At 38.2% G+C, this 16,615-nt stretch overlaps 1 long non-coding RNA gene across 2 annotated transcripts in view; it reads right to left on the reverse strand.

The window, feature by feature from the left end:
- Nucleotides 1-16,309, reverse strand: part of LOC118525869 (uncharacterized) — a 214,588-nt gene extending 198,279 nt beyond the window's left edge. For both annotated transcript variants that reach the window (XR_013450174.1, XR_004912349.2), the window contains exon 1: nucleotides 16,155-16,309. This is a non-coding gene — a long non-coding RNA (uncharacterized LOC118525869). The remainder of the gene's footprint in view (nucleotides 1-16,154) is intronic.
- Nucleotides 16,310-16,615: the final 306 nt, after the last annotated feature.

The raw sequence follows: 16,615 nt of genomic DNA on the forward strand, positions 1-16,615 counted from the left end.
GATGATAATTTTAAGGCCCAGCTAGTGTAAACAGCTTATCTCAGGTCACAACTCAGACTAGGGAGGATCTGGATTCCCAGACTCCTCATCAAGCACTCTGTATCCCTTTGGTTCCTTTTACCCTTACTTACTATTGTGTCATGGTCCATGTGATCTTTAATCCACTCTTTTTTTTTTTTAAGATTTTATTATTTATTTATTTGACACAGAGACAAAGAGAGCAAGAGAGAGAGAAGAGAGAGGAGCAGAGGGAGAGGGAGAAGCAGGCTCCCCGCTGAGTAGGGAGCCCAATGCCGGACTTGATCCCAGGACCCTGGGATCATCACCTGAGCGACAGGAGCCACCCAGGTGCCCCTTTAATTCACTCTTTTAATGCCTTTTTTTTTTTTAACACCTGCTTCCTTGGAGTTTTCTATACACAGGAATTGTTTCTTCTATTCCTCATACATCCATCCATTGCCTACATGTAACCAAGCTCTACAACAGCAAAGGCCTCAAAAATTCTCATTGAGTAAGTGAACACTTATTTAAAAAACTAAGGTTTGTGAAAGTTCAGAGGGACTTCATGGTGACGTGTGCAATGGGAAGGGGTGCTCACACTGCTTAAAGATTAAGCAGAAAAACTGAATTCTGAGGTGATTCAGCCACCCTTCCTAAGACATCCCCGACCAGATTTGCTGAAATAGACAGCTTCATCATCTCTAGGGTCTGCACGTGTTCTAGCTGAGCTTATTATTTTCCTTTCAGCTTCCCTATAATTTGGCCTTTGTTTACATTTAATAAATTAAACATGTTTTTCTAGGCTGCTTTTTTTTTTTTTAAAGATTTTATTTATTTATTTGACAGAGAGAGACACAGCGAGAGAGGGAACACAAGCAGGGGGAGTGGGAGAGGGAGAAGCAGGCTTCCCGCTGAGCAGGGAGCCCGATGTGGAACTCGATCCCAGGACCCTGGGATCATGACCTGAGCCGAAGGCAGACGCTTAATGACTGAGTCACTGAGGCGCCCCTCTAGGCTGCTATTTAAACCAGAATTTGAACCATAGCTTTTTGCACAGGAAAGAATGCAAATGGTGATAGTTACTTGTACCAGCTTCAAGTAACACCAGCATAATTCTCAATAAATCATTTAAGCAGCAAATGCAATTTTATTTTTAAATGATCATTTAGACCTTGATTCTTTTCTTTTCATCATAATAAGTCTCTGTGTAATGGAAGACATGAGTCCTCCAGATAAATTTATCTCTCTCAAAGGTTTATTGATTGAGAGTAGAGAATACAAAACACAGAACAAAAAGCCTGGCTCATTTGCAATCCATGCAAGTAGCAATCATGTTGAATTGTATGATTTGTAGAGTGCCTAGAAACTTTTTAGCACACTGCAGCTTATAAAAATTAAATACTGATTTTTTGTTAAAGAAAGTAACAATTTGAAAAATTTACTTAGCAAATCAAAGGTGCTATTTCTAGCCATAAGTTACCTAGCTCCCTAGCATTAATTTAAGGTAGTAATTATATAATATTGGCAGAATTCTCAAGCTAAGGGAATAATTCATAACATCTCTTCTACCCCTCCCTTCCTTTTCATTTCCTCTGTCAGCATCTTATTCCATTCTTTCTCCTCTTGGCTCATGGATGGCTACAATAGCTACCTCATTTGTTTCCTGAAGTCCCTCAGCCCACTTCAGCCTGCACTGACAATTATTCTTCCAAGCACATTTCTGTCATCATTTACTTCCTTGCTTAAATTATCTTAATCGCGGGACGCCTGGGTGGCTCAGTCGGTTAAGCATCTGCCTTTGGCTCGTGTCATGGGATTGAGTCCTGCATCGGGCTCTTTGCTCAGCTCGGAGCCTGCTTCTTCCTCTGCCCCTTCCCCTGCTTGTGCTCTCTCTCTCTCTGACAAATAAATAAATAAAATCTTAAACAAAAATTTATCTTAGTCACTCAGGTTATCTCCTCTGTATATCCCAAATTCCTTAGCCTCACATTCAAGGCCCAACTCCCTATTTAGTAACATTGCCATCCAGTGCCTATCCCTTTCACCCCAGCCAGACACATCTATTTTCCCCGGTATTTCTCTTCTTGTCTCTGATCCCGATGCACACCTGTGGGAAGCAGATATCATGTGCCCCCTTCTCCACCCACCTGAACGCTATGGTCCTCCTGGCCCACATAATGTCGCAGGCTCAGTAACACTGGACATCAGATTTGTAACTTTTGCTAAGTTTTCCTTTTCCTTTTAAGTTGTATTCGGTGACCTCAAAAGTTGTTCTCTTAATCATATCCCTGACCTTCAAGGGTTCAAGGGCCATAGACTCCACGCTTTCTTCTCCCTCTCCCACCCACAAAGTTATGAGCTAAAGAGGCCGAGGTCTGCCGCAAGCAAGGCCTAATAACTTCTCTGAGCTATAGCTTCATCATATGTGAGCTGGAAATAGCCCCCGCCTCATGTAATTATATGCTAATAACAGCACCCACCTCATATAATTATTGAAGATCAATGAGAACTCTATAAAAGATATTTAAAGTATCTGCTGCTGCAGTCTAAGCACTCAGTAACAGCTATTATTATTATTTTTCATATTTTTATTACTACCACTCCTTCTTTTTTTATTCTGTGCAACTTTTAAAGGTCTGGAGACAATTTCCAAAAGATGTAGGTGAGACCAAGGCATGCTTGGCTGTGGACAATGGGCCTAACTCACTTTCCCTTGCTCTCCATGTTTCTCTGTCAATTTCTTTGAGGTCCTTCATACCAATAGGAGTGAAAAGATATGACACTCAGAGTTGGACTTTTGTCAGAAACAGAAAAAGCAGGGCTTTCCCCTGCTTTAATCTGAGGCTATAGAACCAAATAAGTACTACCACAAAAGTCACTGGATGGGGTACTTACAATAATTAGGTCCTAGTAGTTCACGCATGGTGAGCACTGTCAGGATCTTGTTAACGAAGATATTAGCATACTGAAAGCCACCAGCAGACAAGGTCAAAAGAACTGAGACTAGACTGTGGAGGCATTGAGGATGCTACAACAGTACCTGCTCGAAAAGACCAGAGTGACCTTCTATTCCATATGCTGTACTAAAAGCCGAGCCACTACTATAGCAAATTTATCTGCTAAGTCATTTCTATTTTGCTGAAATTTGTCAGTTTTAGGCTGAGCTAACTTCAGAAAAAATAGTTCTTTCACAGAAACTCTCTATAGGCATTTTTTTCTTTTCTTTTCTTTCCTTTTTTTTTTTTTTGCTTGTTTCTTGAGGTAAAGAAATGTGAATTTATAAAAGCCAATGCCTTCCTCCTTATAAACATATGGCTATCAACATCCCCCAGGTACTTTGTGCAAAATTTGAAATTGTTTACCAAGAGCAACCTTCCTACCAACTGTTTGAATTGAATAGGACATTCTGTGCTCTGAAAACTTTCAGAAGTCCTTCAGAGCCTAGAAAAAGGCCAAACTCCCCCTTGCTTGTATTCAGAACACTCCAAAATTTTATTGCAGCCTCTCTTGAATCTTATCTCCAGAACTTCCTATAGCATACCTCATGTTTCAGCATAACTCATTCATTCATTCATTCATTCATTCATTCATTCAAAGACACAGTTATCGAACATCTACCCTGAGGTAGGCCTTATACTAGGTATTAAGGATTCAGTGATGACCAGGACACAGTGCGTGAGCCAGTGGGACTTAGAATCTAGCAAAAGAGTCAGATATAAAGAAAATAAATTACTTGAAATTTTAAATACAGCTGTGATAAGCAACACACAAATATAAAGTGTACAATGACAGTGTGTAACAACAGAGCATCTTACCAAGTTTCTGGATGTGAAACTTTATGAAAATTATGTATAATCCTGACTGTAAGATTCAGTTTAGTCAGGAGAAAGTAAAATGGGAAAAAGGAATGTTCCAGGATGAGGGAATGGCATGTCCAAAGGCCCCATGGTAGGAAGGTACTTGGTATATAGTTGAGCAAAGTATCCAATTAAGTCTGAAGAATTAGTCAAGGGCCAAATCATGTAGAACTTGTGAAATAATTTAAGTATTTCACCATTTTTCTTTTACATCACGAGACTTCCTGTCTTAGGCTTTTGGACATCCTGTTCTCTCCTCTCTCTATATGTTTCTAAATATGATTTATCCTGAGAAGTCAACTTCGTGTGCTATGTTCTCTATCTAACCATCCCTGTTCCTTAAAGCTGGGCACATCAAGGCAGGAAGGGGCTTCTCTGGTTCTCAGTCCCCAGTGGCTTCTGATTAATGCCTTGACCACATGGTTCCTCAGAGCAGTTCAGCTCCTGTGCTCTGTGGAAGACCAGCCCTTCTATTCATACCATACAGACATTTTCTCTAAGGTTCATCAATATCCTTAGGGTATTTTCATCAACTGGTCTGGAGGTCCTTTCTCTCTGAACCCTCTTTTTCCCCCAATTTTTTATTGGTCTTAGCTAAATCACCCTCCTACCACCCCCACCCCCATTTGCATTGTCCTCAAAGTTCCTTGGCATGATCTCAATAAATCCAGGCTTTAAGAAAGCAAAGCTGGGAAGACACACATTTCATAGTCATCTGCTTTGGGCCCCCCAACTTAGACACTGAAAGGTCTGAAGAATAAGAAAAATTTAAACATAATTACCTTGCACTATTTTCACTTACCAATTGGATGGGACCCTGTCTATGTTGTGAGTAGGATTTTCACATCCATTGTTCTAACACACAGAATAATAACTGTGTGGATGATATTTTTCCTAATTTTTCCAGGGGATGTTTGTGAGTCTGTGAAATGGACAATTTTCTTATCCCTCCTTGAAGAGTCTCCTGCTTTCCCAACTCTGACCACAGAATATCCCCCAAGTCTAGAAAAGGCTCTTAGGATGAACTGATACCTCCAGGATCTCCCTTAACAACTTTTATAGATGAAGTTCAGGGAGATGTTAATATCCAGTAATGTTTAAATTGGAGTGGGATATGCCCTTCAATTTTGTACCTGTCCAATGCTATTTTAAAGAGACTAGATATATATATCCTAGTCTGAAGTTTCTGGAGGTGGATCTCTCTCTAAGCAAGTCTTTAATCTTTTTTTATGACAAAATATTAACTTTACTAAATGTATCAGTCAGGCTTCAATCAGGATACAGGAACCCCAAAGGGAAAAAATTAATATAAAAATTATTGACTAATGAAAGGTGATTAACTACTAAGTGGGGTAAAAGAGACAAAGGAACAAATGTGGAAAGCGGCTACTACATCTAGGGCTGAGAGACAGTACTGAGAAAAGGAATCACTTGGAAGAGCATCCCCCAACCCAAGACTGAGATTCAGACCTGAGAGAGGGTATGAACAGAGTTCACTGAGGTGCCAAGTCTCTAATCTTACCCTGACGGATAGTTAGAACATTTACATTTTCACACGAACTCAAAGCCTGTTTCAAAATATACAAATATTCAAACACAGGCTCTGAAGAATTATTTCCTTTGAGGGTATGATGGTCTCTCTATCTGGGCATGGACTCAGGTATCCCTCCAGTGTTGCCCATCTGGACCTCAGTTCCACCTGTCATTGCTGCAGTACCTCTAAGGTATGATCCAGGATTGAAAGCTTTCTTCTCAGTGACATCTCCATGTTTAGAAATTCTACCTCTGAAAGTTCATCATTGCCCTCTTCAGTACAACAGCCTTCCCTACCATCTGTCCCATTGCATTAGTCTACGGCTCAGGTGCCATGTGCAGGTGTGGTGCTGTGTAAGTATTTCTCTACTATGGGATTCTGCAACTGGGGCTGCCAGGGACTATTCCCCTCCTTAGAAAATCAAAATCAACACAAGGAATTTAAAGTCCATATTTTATGATCCTCCTTTTCAAATTATTATTCTGTGAATAAATTTTTCCTCTTTTCCTTCTCCTTGTCAAGAGCTTATAACCTTACAAAGGTTTTCAAAGTCATTCTCATTGCAATACCCTGGTTTACCCCAAATCAGTAACTTCTGAGAGCCCACAGTCTTCCCTGAATAACAATCAGGTTTTCAGCAATGGTATGAAAATATGTTGGTCCCATTCTAATGAACTACAATCAGTCCATGGAGCAGATCTGGGCTGCACAGGGATTGATAGTAAAGCCTAGTAAATCTCTATGTATCAGATATAAAATTTAGTTCACAAGCTCACATGAACAAGAAATAACACATTTCATTTTCTTTCCTTTAAATCCAATCCATCCTATCATTTCATTTCCTTTAAATCCAATCCTGACCCCATTTCTCTCAAATATTATTGGAGCTCCCCAGCCTAGACTGTTTCAAGGATATGGGGCCAGGGAGACTCTCCATTGATGTCACTGGTTCACACAGGCTTACTGTGCAATGCCCATTGCTCACTCCACACAGTTTCCGTGGATCAGATGGTTCTACCTCTGTGCCTATATAGAATCCAGTAATCTTTACCAAAGTCAGAAGCTCAGTACCTGGGCTCCGGTCTTCTCAAATAAATCACACACACAGATATCCCTTTTGAGAGCCTACCATTCCCTGGAGGGACTTATATCACATATGGCCCAGCTTCCCAGATTCTCTTCTACTCCAACATCCAACTGCTTATTTTTATTACAAAGAAGTCACTCATTCTTTTCTCACTGACACACACTTACATCGTCTCTTCAATGAGCTCATGCTTTAGGACAAAACAAGCCAGTCAGGCAAGTACCCAATAGCCAGCCCTACACTAGGCATTCACCAAGGCAAAGAGTAACTAAAAGATATGGTTATCTCAGGGAACTGAAGAAGAAATAGTAACACATGGTAATATTTTAATAAATTATCTGTCAAAGCTATACATGATTAATTCTTCCTTTTTATAACCATAGTATATTGTCTCATATCTTTTGGCCTCATATATGAATATGTATGTATATATATACACATATATCTTTATTTTCCTATCAGTTAATAACATTTATAAAGGAAGTAATATAACATATTTCTATAATGCCTCATAATAACTTGTGTGAGGTAGGCTCTGAATAAATACTTGAAAATTAAATGAATGTTTATAAAACAATGATAACACTATTTAAAATTTTAAATGTAAAATGCTTTCCATGTAGACAAAAATAAGACTAAAAAAGCTGCTACAAGCAATTTATTTTATTTTCAAAGTCTACCAAACATCATTGTAACTGTACATGTTCAAAAGGCTAAATATGATTTAGAGTATTAGATTTCTGACCAAAGTAAGGCATAGTCAAGGAATCATTATTTAGGATTAGTAGCTCACTCTTTGAGAAGATGTTCTTGCCTCAAAGCTACTAAAGAAACCAATCTACATCTTTTTCTCCCAAAAGAAAATATCTTGAATTGTTGTCTCAGCTAAGTATGAATACTCAAGATCTAGGTCTTCAGATGTAGCAAAGGTTATACTACAAGTTCATTCCCAAGGACAAACATCCAGTCTTGCCCACCAAATGAAAATTAGATGATAGTAACATATGGGTATATAATAGATGCATTGCACAGATATTCACAAAGTTGCAAATTGCATAGTTTATGGTTTTTATGTTCAGTTCACCCTAGTGAGGATAGCAAACACCTTGGTTTAGAGAACTGAAATTTCTCACTCAGTTTCACATTCAAATCAAGAAGTGAGTAGCATATGGTGGCGCCTGGGTGGCTCAGTCGTTAAGCGTCTGCCTTCGGCTCAGGTCATGATCCCGGAGTCCTGGGATCAAGCCCCGCATCGGGCTCCCTGCTCCGCGGGAAGCCTGCTTCTCCCTCTCCCACTCCCCCTGCTTGTGTTCTCTCTCTCGCTGTGTATCTCTCTCTGTCAAATAAATAAACAAAATCTTTAAAAAAAAAAAAAAAAAAAAAAGAAGTGAGTAGCATAAGAAAATATTTCACAGAAACAAAATTCCTCAAGGGTTAAGAGCCCCCCCCCTTTTTTTTTTACTTATTTTATGCTCTTAAACATTAATTATTATAGGGCATTCATACACAAATATATAGGGGAACAAGATGGACTGTGTTTAGTTCTCTTAGAAATACATTTGCTTGCATTAAAGGACCGCATTCATTTCCTATCTTAAACTCAATTTATCTTGTCACATTGTTAGATTAAGGCATTTCCCAAATATTTTAGTGTCAAATAAAACCACCACCCTCATTAGCTTAAGGAAATTGGAAAGATCAAATTGATGAGAAATGTCAAGAGTTTTCAATTTTGATTGTGGCAAATAGCCCAGCCCCATGTTAGTCATTAATAGTAAAAGCTAACCTGGAATACACGGGTCCATACACATAACACACACACACACACACACACACACACACACACACACACCAGAGATTGTGGATGTGTTTTGAACTTTCCCTCAGGCAATATTCAAGCCTTCTGAATTCTTCTCAGCATTTTTTACTTAAGAAGAAATCATTTTGGGAAAGCATTAAAAACACAGCAAATGTCAGTGTAACATAAACAACATTCTTAATCCTTTAGCAATGTGCTTTGGACCTGGACACCTGCTCTCCAAGAAATAGACTGAGATTACAGTCTCCTTTGAATCCACTAAAACACTGTTTTATGTCATTTACTTGGTCAAGAACTAAATATGCAAATCCCTTAGGTATTCACCTCCCCACTCTAACATCAACAGCAATAACAACAACAATAACAACAAAATCTCTTGATTCAGGCAGGACCTAATAATAAAATACTCATAGATAGTAATTATTGCTGACCACAAAATATCACTCTTAATAACATTCCAGTAACCAAAAAGTGTTACCAGGGTTCTAGAAGAAGCTAAATTCTAGTGAGTAATTCATGCAAGAGGGAGATAAGAATGAATACAGACAAAAAGAGAGTTCTAAAAAGAATACATGGGGTTTGTATTTTAAGGAAAGAGGACAAAAGCATGAGGACATAAATAATAAATCACTTTGAATTTTACAACTCCAAATTTGGCTTACAGACTGTATGCTGGAATTGCATTTCCCCACTTCTTTGATGAGGACAAATCTCTTTTTAACTGCAGTGAACATTCAGCAGCTCAGTATATGGCATGATCATTAAATCAATGAGCCAGCTTTTAGAAGCAGCCTATGATAATGAACCACTCACAGCCATCTCCCTTAGTACTCCTCAGCCATCATTTTATTTTACTTTGCTCTTCTGACCTCAGTATCAATGCTCTATTTTACTACTACAAAGATGATATTTTGAAAGCAGATTCAACCTTTAGCTGCACATTCTCCAACTCTGATTTCGCCCTGTAATGTCAAAGAATGTTCTCAAAGAAAAAGCCAAAGGAATAAAAATTCCTGTTAAGTGGTCAACATTTTTCACTCACACTAGCTCCTTCATTTGCATAAGTTGTTAGATAACCAAAAAAATCAATCAACACACATTTATTATGCATTGGCTTTATTAAGGGTACTGTGCTAGCTACGGAAGGAGCAAAGATGAATAAATCACATTCTCACCCATCTAAGTGCTTATACCCTAATTCAAGAATGGCAAATTTGTGGCACATATGCCGTTATTCTCTTCTCATGGGCCATCTCCACATTGCTAGTCGATTTGAATACAAAACCTTCTGATCTCCAAGCTGACCTCAGAATCCTTCTCAGTGATTGAAACTAGCATGCAAAATGAAACTTCTCAGTGACTGAAACTAGCATGCAAATTGAAACTTATTTACCATGCAAAATGAAACTTATTTACTTAGTGATAATCCAAATGGAGAAATGGAATAGATATTAAAGAGAATAACCAAGAGACAGTAGGAGATGTACTCTAAATGAATGATACAGATATTAAATGCCATAGAAGTTCAAAGGAAGAAGAGACCACTGTGGATGGAAAAAGAAGTCTTTCTCAAGGATTTAAAACCTCAATGAAGTAGTCTCAAAAGATAACTTGAATTTAGCCAGAGAGAATGAGGGAGAATGTTTCAGACAGTAAGGATGGCAACAAAGACATGGAGGCAGGAATGAACAGAAGCCCTAGGAATGGTTGGGGCTGGACTCACTTGATCAGAGTAAGATTTACATGGATAATAGCAGCAAATAGAATTAGAAAGAAATGTAGGGAGTCAGTTGCAAAGGACCCCAAATGCTACACTTGAGTGCTGAGATTTAATCTACTTCTCATTCAATCCTAATTTGAATTTGCTAAAATCCAAAGGTAGCGATGAGTAGCTTGATAGTCCAAGACACCTGGAGTTTGTGCTGCTTACTTTCTATTTGTCCCATCCAGCTCCAATTTTGGTCCATCCTTACTGTGCTTTCTGCCCCATGATGCTAATTCTGTGGAGTGCATTCCTAGGCTCTCTTGGCTTCTGACTTCAGCCAAGACACCAGGAGATCGGAAAGCAGGAGGAAAGAAAATGTAGGTATTTATATCCTTCACACCCTCATTGCCAAGCTATGATTTTAGTAGTGGCTTGGTTCCTTTGCTCACAGCTTATTTCAGATGGTCCCTTTCCCAGAACAATGGCTCTTACCACAGTCCAGTAACTCCATTCCTCTTCTTGCCCCATTAGGCCTCAAGATGGCATCCTGTTGCTAGTTGCTAGATATGTTACCATTCTTTGTTACTTAGGTTCTTTTTTTTTTAACCTAGCCACATTTTTGTCCCCTTACTCTCTCTTCAATCAACACTTTGAATCTGCCATCTCTTTCTTGACAGGATTCTGACTGATACAAAGCTCAACTCATTGTTAACGAAGTATCAACCATAAATGATGTCAGTCTTACACCATTTTGGTGCATTAAGAATTGAATTGCCTTGTACCAAAAAATGATATCCTCTGTGAAGTTCTTCATCCCTTCCCCCATGCATGTAGAGTCTATGAACAACTTAAGACAGGATGGAAAATCAGTTCCTCATATGTGCCAACTCAAGTTGGTAGCAGAAGCCTATGAAGGCATGCCAGGCTCACTAAGAAAAATTGTCATGACTGAGAAATGATGTCTGCCTTGGACACAATGCCTCCATTCTGCTTATCTGTATTCCCTCATACTACCAAATGTCTTCTATACTTATAAGTTGTCAAATCTCCAGTCAAGGTATTAGACATGTCATTTCAAGATCCAGTTATGTTAATGATTTCTGGTGATCCTTAGCACACTGGAGACTGGCTAGTTAGCCATGACCTTTGGATTACCTGAAAATTTACTGACCCTGGAAACTTCATTGCTAAGTATTTTCTGACACATGACCTTGGCTGACACCTACTCCCCACCCCCAACATCTTTTCCATTCTCCTCCTTCATCAGGGCTTTTCTACCCACATCACTTAAATCAGATGCTTCCCTCCAATGTCATTGTCAATACCAGGATCAAAATATACCAGAGAAAGAATTGCCTGAATAGCCAACACTGGTTTTAGCAATCCAAAAGTTTCCCTCATGTGTCTGTTACTTAATATTTTACTTTCTATGTAGGAAAAAAAAAACTTTGTATTAGTTGTCCCATTACTACATCACTCTGGTCAATGTACATGCCCTAATGCTGTATTTTCTAGGCTGATTTAGGGTCCCAAATGGAAGATAGTCCAGACAAATCTTTGAAACATATTTATCTATAAGTACCTAACACAGTATAGAATTGATTTGTTTACTGCGATTTATAATTTATCATTTCTAGATTTTAGGTTTCACCATGTTCCAACTAGAACTATTTTTTAGGGTTTCTGTTCAGAAATTAAATTAGATTTTTTTTTAAGTAAACTAAATTGACCATGACTTGACTCCTTTTGAAAAAGAACTCAGAATTTTTCATTCACATTCAAGACTGACATCTTCTACCTTCTCTTAGAAGACATATTTAATACCCCATCTGGTTTGTTATGCCAAAATATTGCTGCAACATTTGACTCCAAGAAAATAGAACAGACTCAGAAATCAGAAATGTAAAAAATGTTTCCACAGTCCCTGTTTCCTTCAGTGTAATGAAGTCCAGTACATATCTTTGTAGTTTTAGGTCTGAGAAGACATGTGTTTAGTAAATTGTGCTAGGTAGACTTGACTCATCAAAATGCTGTTGGAGGGAATAGACCTAGCATATTATTGAACTATCCAACTATCAGAAGAGTTGAGTAGATAACAAGGAGGCTTTCAACAAAGTAATTTACAAACACAAGTCTTATATCATTTGGATTGCTGATGCCTGGGAAATGATCTCTGTATTCCCTTGGCTCTCAATCCTTCTAATAAGCCAAAATCATTGGCCTATTGTTGTTATAAATTAAAAAGTAAGAGTACTTTATGGCACTCACAGAAAAGCCTAACCAAAACACACAACATTTAATTCATTCTTAAATTTCCTGATTGATTCTGTATAAAGTCACTTATGGAGACTGATTTCTGTTACTTTTGGATTTTAGGGGGAATAACTTCAACATAGTATTTTCCACATTCTAACCATTTTTTTTTTTCAGCCCTAAGATAGGGAATGCTCACGGTCAACAAATTCAGGAAAAGAATTAAGTTACTAGAGAAATTTGCAGCTAGCACTTTTGACACACAATGCAAAAAACTAACAAACCATAAGTGGTGTATATCTTTCTATTCAATCACCAACTGCACAGCATTTTTATAGTCTTTGTTATTCATCCAGCTGGCATACTCATTGTCTAGCATTGGTACATTACTCTTTTTAGCACAGGTACAATACACCTATAAGAATTTAAAAAAAAAAAACGAATTTGACGTATTCTCAGATTTTATCATTCCCCTGAGAAGTCTTTTATACCATCTGATTCTAATCTCAAGTTAGTGATAACTTGCAGTGTTGGACTTACCACTCTTTGTATAAACAAGCCTTCTGGGCCTAGCATCAGGCATATCATTTATCTAAGGGTTTTGTAGCAACCTGACACTTTTAGCACACCTTTGGAGCCAAGAACCCATAAATGCTGGAAAATATTCATCTATATGTATCATTCTTTGTCAAAGATGACACTAGTGGGAACATCTTCAATAGAGCTGAGGAAAAAAGATCAAGCAAAGTAGCCTGCACTCTGCTGTCTCTTCTTAATTATTAATCTTCCAAATGCCAAATGTTGTCTTAAGAGGGCAATTAAGAAAGCTGAGATATGGAGGAACAGAATGACCTGCGTAGACTAGATATTCAATGAATATTTGCTGATTAAGTGAAGAGATGCTCTAAGACAGAGAAACAAGAGGTATTTGTTTCCTAATGCTACCCTAACAAAGTACCACAAACTGGGTAGCTTAAAACAACAGAAACTTATTCTCTCACAGTTCTGGAGGCTGGAAATTCAAAATCAAATTGTCAGCATGCTTTCTCTCAGACTCTAGGTAGAACCCTTGCCTCTTTGTAGCTTCTGCTGGTACTCATCAAATCTTAATGTCCCTTAGCTTACAGCTACCTCTCTACCTCTAACGTCATATAGTCTTGTTCCTTGTGTATCTCTATTTTCACATGGCATCTTCTTCTTTTAAGGACGCCAGTCACATTGGATCAGGGCTCATCCTGATCACCTCACTTGATTATTTCTACAAAGACCCTAATTCCAAGGTCACATGCACAAGCAGTGGGAGTTAGGACTTCGACATATCCTTTTAGGGGACACAGTTCTCTACCCACAGCACAAGAGTAGAGAAAATGAACACAGAATAGCAATATTGCTTAGAACACTTCTGAAAATAATTCTGAATACTGATGCATTAACTACAGTAATGCTTTCTTAACCCATGCATTTAGGTTGAATCATTTAAGTGTTTCCTCTGTCGTCTTTTTCTCCTGACTTTCCACTCCTCAGGTAATTTTTTCCACTTGCTACTGGCAATGTTTTCTAATCATTACAACCAATGGTCATTATTTTCCACCTATTTACATTTTCTTCAGCTTTATAGATCTTCTCACCACTCACTTCTCATCACCACAGTGCTTATTTTTTTGTTCTCCATAGCAAAGGGGTATCTAATTTGAAGCACAAAATGAAGGATCACACCTGTATTTTTGCATACATTAAAAATTATTATCTGACCCATCATGAAATATTTTCTACTAATCCCAGTCCTGGTGGTAATAATTCTATATAAATAATTCTATATAAAAACCAATCACCTGGGTAGTTATCTTTTACCTTGTCCTTTCTTCTGAATTTGGTACATACTTTTGCAACTACTTAGACATTCCAAAATTATTCCTTGAGCAAATATTAATTAAAATCCTGCATGCCCAAAGTCAGACTTGCCATCTGAACTTTAAAACTCATTTCTCATTTCCTGAGCAGTACAATTCCATTAGTGGCAAACATTTTCTTCTAAATAAAGCAAATGAGAAAGTTCAAAGCCACTTTGGACTCCTTTGTCCTCAACATTCAATTTGTCCCCAAATCATGTCATTCTCTCTCTAAATCTTTTTCTACCTTATTCATCTGCATACTCATCACCTGGGTCTCTTTTTATAGGATGTTACAGTTGTGTAGATCTTTATTCTTCTACATCGCCATAAGCTTTTTGGTGACAGAAATCATACTGGAATCACCCATAAGGAAAAGATCAGCATCATGCACATAGAGTATTAAATTAACTGAGATGCACCTCACTGGGGCAAAAAGAAACTGAACATACAAGCAGATATAAGTTGTACTGAAAGATTTTTAATAACAGAACCTATTTGGAAGAGTGATGTTATGGGGCACCTGGGTGCAAAGTTGCTTAAGTGTCCAAGTCTTGGTTTTGGCTCAGGTTGTGATCTTAGGGTCGTGAGATCGAGCCCCACACTGGGCTCCACACTCAGCAAAGAGTCTGCCTGAGATTCTCTCCCTCTCCCTGCCCCTCCCGCTTGTGCATGCTCTCTTGCTCTCTCTCTCTCAAATAAGTAAGTAAATCTTTAAAAAAAAAGAGTAATGTTATGCCACTTAGCATCCTTCTTCCACTACTCTTACCCCAACTATATTTTGAAAATAATAATTCCGCTCACATAATCTTTTCTATACTTCCCTAAGGTACTTCATGATCACAGAAGTGTCAGTTTTGAAATCTTGAATGGTTGAATAGCCCTATTACTGTTATTCTGGCCATTAAGTAATGAAAGCAGCTGCTGAAATCCACTATTTGGCTAATCAGTTATTGCTCTATTAGCCAGAAAACTATTATCTTCATAAAGCTATAAGTTTGTTCAGTGGACTCAAGAAAACTGTCACAAATAATATAAAAAATGTCTGAGTTTTTGGCAAACTTTGAAAATGACCCACTGCAAGATCAACCTTAATGTGTCACATGGGCAGCCAAAAATGGGCAATTTGCAATAGAGTATTTTTACATATTTTGAAAATTAATTTTAACCTTATACCTTTATCTTTTCAGGTGTCCTTGATATGTGTCTCTGAATGTTTGACTATATTCTACAATTTAAATATTAATTGAGGACATCTGACATGTTTCAGAGCTTCTGTAAGTCTCTAAGATCTATTTTACAACCTCTTTCTTGCCAAGCAATCTAGCTGGAAAAGAAGGCTAGATGGAGTATTTTGTCATCGATGTGGTAACAAACAAATACCCGAGTGAGACAAATGACAGAATAAAATATTTCCATGAAACATGCTGCCCATAACAGTCTACGCTGGCTTGCTTTCCTTACCATTTTAAATGTCACCTAATCTGTTTCTCTATGTAAGAAGCTCAGCAATACATTATTTAGCTCAACTCAATAATTACATTCAAATGGCAATTTAAATCTTTGAAAGAACTTTTGCATGTTTATTTCACTATCAAAACTCCTATCAGAGTTAAATCAGGATATCAGAGCTACAAGCTATACAGAAATAAGTTTTACATAGGAATCAAAGTCTACACAGAAGTGATAGGAGCTGGGCAAATGAAGGTCTGGAAGTGGGAAATAAGAGGATTAAGTAGAAAATAACCACTAATCATGTCAGCAAGAAGTGCCAGCTCACATGACAGGAGGGAACTTTAGGGAAATTCAACAACTATGCAGATTCTAGGATCTATATCTTCTGTGGAAATGTCTACTTTGGGGAAATTTCTGCCTCTATGGAAATCATATTTGTGGGCCCGGAACCTAGTGCCTTGTAGGAGGCTTGGGACCATTGTTGATCAGCAGGGCCAGTAGCCAGGAAGATGAGCTGAATGCAAAGCAGGAGGAGAACAACATCCTGGTACTCACCAAACACATTTGTGTTCATCCATCACTACCTTTGTCTCTCCCAATCTTCCAAAATATCTCTGCTTCACTTCTGTCTTCCAAATTTCATGCGAGTTTCTCTTTTGATTCACAGTAACTTAGAACCATGCAGGAGAGGTGATGCAGGTAAATGTAGTTCTCCACCCTGGACAGAAGTAGAGATGCCAAGTCGGTGCTATTGTGTTAAGATGTCAGAATCAGATTTTATTACCCCATTCTTAGATGAAGAAATTGAGACATGGTTTGTGATGGGGTTTGGGGCAGGCTGCTCTAGAATGTGCCATTTTGACATGTGGATTATTTGAGTTAAAGGCAATCAAGGCCTGACAGACTCAAGAAGACCTTTTTAGCTCCCCCTTAACTACCTAAAAGAATTTAGATAGGGAGCCTATACCTGGAAGAGGGCTATTACCAAAGATAACTTTTATTTTTACACAAGAAAG

This window comes from Halichoerus grypus, chromosome 8 (assembly GCF_964656455.1).
Source record: "Halichoerus grypus chromosome 8, mHalGry1.hap1.1, whole genome shotgun sequence".
In the NCBI taxonomy this organism is placed as follows: Eukaryota; Metazoa; Chordata; class Mammalia; order Carnivora; family Phocidae; genus Halichoerus; species Halichoerus grypus.